Raw genomic sequence first — 4,418 nt, 5'->3', positions numbered from 1 at the left:
TTTGAATAAATTCCCACTAGCCCTAATAGGAGAACCATTTGATCAATACTACAAAATAGATGCGAAAATACAATGCTCATGGCCCATGCTATAACAAACTTTTATACAACAATTTGCAGTCACACAAGGAGCAATGATGGATCAGCATCAGAGTGTGTCATCTCCAAATTTTGGCAATCATGAAGGATAAGACAAAGGGATTCATAAATCAACATTGGCAAGGGTAGTTCAAAAGAATTGGGATACTATGAGACAAATTATTTCTACAAGCTAAAAACCACTATCATAGAAAGCAATCTGTCACTAACAGAGCACCAATTATTCAAAAGCTTTGTCAAGGGCTTACATGAAGAAATTAAAGAGCAATTGGATCACTATAACTACAAAACTGTAATAGAGGTATATGATGCCGCAATGATGATTGAAGATTCAATTGAGAAGGATCGAGAAAGGATTGAAGCAATATTAGAAAAAAAGGTTTCCAAATCGAATAATGACACAAATAAAGTCGACTCTAACTTCGTTGATGCACATAGTGCAAAGCTTATAAAATCATCAAACACACTGGACAATAATGAGGGCAATTTGGAAATGGTTTCAAGAGAAACACCTATCACAAACATGTCAAAATAGAAAGTCATCCAACAACCAAAAAGAAAAAAAAAAAGAAAGGAGCTAAGAAAGGTAATGTGAATGTGCAATCAAATGATGACTCAGCACCAACCCTCACAAAAGCAGATTGCCCAAAGGGGGAAGACATCCAAAGCATTGCACTGGAAGGTTGTAACACGTCTCTTGGGTGATGCAAACCCAAAGTGTGGCATTCAAGAACATCTAGGTCACCAGTGCTCTTCCAATATAACCCTTTTGCATGCAAAGGATGCACAAAGCATCCTCGGTGATAAATCTCAAATATGGGTGCCAACCGTGGAAGAAGAATTACATGAGGGCCATACACCAGAGGATCCCCCAAAGACAACAACTAAGGTACAACAATTGGATCCACTCTCTTATCAAAACTCTCGAAGAGCTATTCTTGACACATTTAAGAGGGGAGAACAAAATAGGCCCATCACAAGATCTGCAACAACTTAAGACTGTTTTCCAAGAGCATGTTCAACTAATGCAAGAATTTCAAAATACTTGGCAACAACAGTTGACACAACTCAGGCAACAACTACAAGAGGAACACAATCAAAAGAACAAACTTCATGCCATGCAAAGCAAAACAATGAGATCCAAGATGTGAAAGAGGAACTCACTCAACTCAAACAAATGCTAGCAATTGACATTCAAAAGTAAGAGTCAACAATATCAAGACAACACAAAGACTCTCCAAATAGGATTTGTTCAACAATCAAGACCAAAGAGGACTCCAAAACAAATCACTCAATCAAATTGCTACCCACCAAAATGTCAACATGTAAACATCAATAGAAAAGGCAGTGGTCCTTCAGCAACAACAATGAGTATTCTCACAATCATATGGAATCTAAACAACCAAGGAAAAAATCTATCTGGATACAAAAGAAAAATGTGTGCCACTTTGTTCCCAATAGATATCAACACTTGGATAAAAGAGTAACGTGGGCATGGATTCACATAGGTTAGGTCCACAAGCACATGCACAAGTTTTTCCACTTTAGACATGATAGATGTACCAATAAAACCCCATTGAAAAGCAAAGACACAAACATGTCAAGCACTCAATCTTAAAGTCAAGGCACAGTCCTTAAGAATCCTTAGGTGAATAGGTGTTCATGTCAAATACCTACTTTAGGCAACACAAGACCCCCAACAAGCTCAAAGCATGCACTTTCATAGTCTTTAGGTGATAATAGGAAGTTGATATAAACCTCACATATAATAATAATGCAAAACAATACAAAACTAGGTATACTCGACTCAACTTATTGACATTGTCAATACCCAAAATTCACCCATGGGCTCTAAATCCATACATGCAAGTGCTAAAACCTCATCATCGAACACCTCATCCTTTATTCTCTTAAGCATTCCTCTCGAAAAACAATGAATCAAATTCCAAGATCCAAGAAGATATACATTCTATACAAAAAGAATGCATCAAGCATAAGAGAATGTTTTTGTGAGCCAGATTTGATGCCAAACAGGGTAATCAGACACAAGGTCTCTCAACATGTGAGTCTACATACCATGTACAAGATAAACACGAGAAACCCCAAGAATTATCAAAAGAAAAAATTATGCAATCTACAAGAGAAGAGAAACTTTTCACACACTCAACAAGGCAAGGGCTACTTCAATGACACAATCACATCAAAAGAAGGTGCATCAGACCAACCCTAACAACCAAACAACTCCATGGAAGGAACAACATTCACAAATATTCTCTCAAAGCATCGAATACCCAAGGACATGTAATCAAATCGGTCTAGGGGAATGTTCACTTTAGGGCAACAAGGGACGAAGTACAGTCTAGAGCAATGAAGATGAGATCATTGTGTGTGTAGAGTAGCGACAAAGCTCTGCTTGTAATATCTTGATCCTAAAAGATGGTATGATGAATCTTAAAGGATGAGGATAGCCAAAATCCTCTCTAGAAAATATCCAATCATACTTGTAAAATTAGGATCTAGAGAGAAAACGACTAAGTCTAGAGTGAGGAAGTCTAAAAGCCTACATTTTTGAGGTCCCCCCACTTTGTGTAGAGACCTAAAAGGTCCCCCCAAAAAGTGGAGGGACTCTTGTCCAAAAGGTCTCCTAAAGAGAGGCCCCACTATGGAGGTACCTTCTGATTGTGTAAAGACCAACATAAGTGTGTGTGTGTGTGTGTGTGTGTGTGTGTAAAAAAAAGTGTGTGTGTGTACCCACCTTAGCCCCAATAGGATACAAGACACTAGGTGAGATAGTAGGTCATCACCTAGTGTGATGACCTACTGTCTACCCGAAAAGGACTAGTAATGTTTTAGAAGTGTCAAATAAGTAGTGGAAAAAGAGTAAGAGAAATGCTTGAGTAAGACATGCAATTTTGGAGCAATGGGAGCACTTGGTTTTACAAGTAACCAGGGGAAAAAAGAGTTGATATGATAGCCATAACAGGGATGGAGTGGGCTAATCTGGGAATTGTTTGGGGTGGAAGACTTCTTAGAAAGAAGAAAAAACCAAGAGAAAGAGAAAATTGCTTGACGAGCAATGAAGTGAGTCAAAAGGCAATGCCATGATGACTTAAATGTAATAAGTACAACCACCCAAGATGCTTGGGATGAGGGAAAAGGGGCTGGAAGAGGGTTGTTGAGAGCTTCTAATTGGAGCGAAACATCCCATGAAAATTTTTGCATTCCCACTCATAGTTACATGAGTAGAAACACTCACACTTACATAAGCAAAAATGCTCTATGGGTGGTGGTGAGTGATGGTTCCCACTACTTCATGCTCTCTCATCTTTGACAAAAAAGCTTGCAAGAGGTCTGAAAATGTGTAGCAGGATTGGATGGAACACTTTAGGCCCCGAAATGCATGCGTGCATTGCTCATATTTGGTGTGGTGGACTATCACTCGCCTTAGAGGCCATCCCCTTAGTGAGGAGAACAAAGGTGTGACACCCTCTTTGTAGGGTGATGTTAGAAGGTGGGGGAGGTGGTGCCCATTCCCCTCCTCCTCAACTAGCTCAGAGCCAATGGTGACACAGGGTTGGTCTGCATAGGCAATGCACCTTGGGCTGTAGGACGGAGAGTTGGCCACATTACCATGACATAATTGTACTTCTAGACTGTCGCTCAAAGATGGTGCTCCTATTTTGGAATGTGCCTATGGGATGACCATGATATTGAGGAGACCATGGTGTGAAAGGGGGTGGGATGGGAGCATTTTTGGGCAGAGTCTCTTCTTACTATATATTAAGGAGGGATCTACCAAACCTGCCAAGACGGAGCTTCGCAGGAGGTTTGGAGACTTGGAGGAGGTTCGAGAGCCTAATTGGAGACTCGGAGCAGAGATAGCATCCATCGAGTTGCCACGAGGTGAGGACAATGTGAAAAACAACGCCACATGGCGAGGGTAGTGCGAAAGAACATGGAGTCACCACATGGCCAGACCAGAGCTGAGAGGACACTTTGTCACAACACTCGTAGAGCTGGAACGCATAGCAGAGGCAGCCACAAGGCTTGCGCAATGAGCCGGTTGGCACGCGTGCAAAGGGTGAGGAGGCACAGACGTGAAAGGCCACGTAGACTTGCAGAGTTATGCCGCATAAATGTGGCGCGACGGTGGGGATGCAGAGGTGACACGAGGGCACGGATGCAGACGTGGAGTCATCATTGTGCAGGCACTAGACAACAGTCCCCACCTGGCACCAACATGGGCACCCATCAATGCGCGACGTGGGCCAAGATGATGGTGAAGACAGAGGAGTTAGGCCAATAGAGAGGGATTGAGAC

This window comes from Dipteris shenzhenensis, chromosome 30 (assembly GCF_047967505.1).
Source record: "Dipteris shenzhenensis isolate YYH24624 ecotype China chromosome 30, Dip_SZ_1.0, whole genome shotgun sequence".
NCBI classification, from domain to species: Eukaryota; Viridiplantae; Streptophyta; class Polypodiopsida; order Gleicheniales; family Dipteridaceae; genus Dipteris; species Dipteris shenzhenensis.
This window is presented reverse-complemented; position numbering follows the sequence as displayed.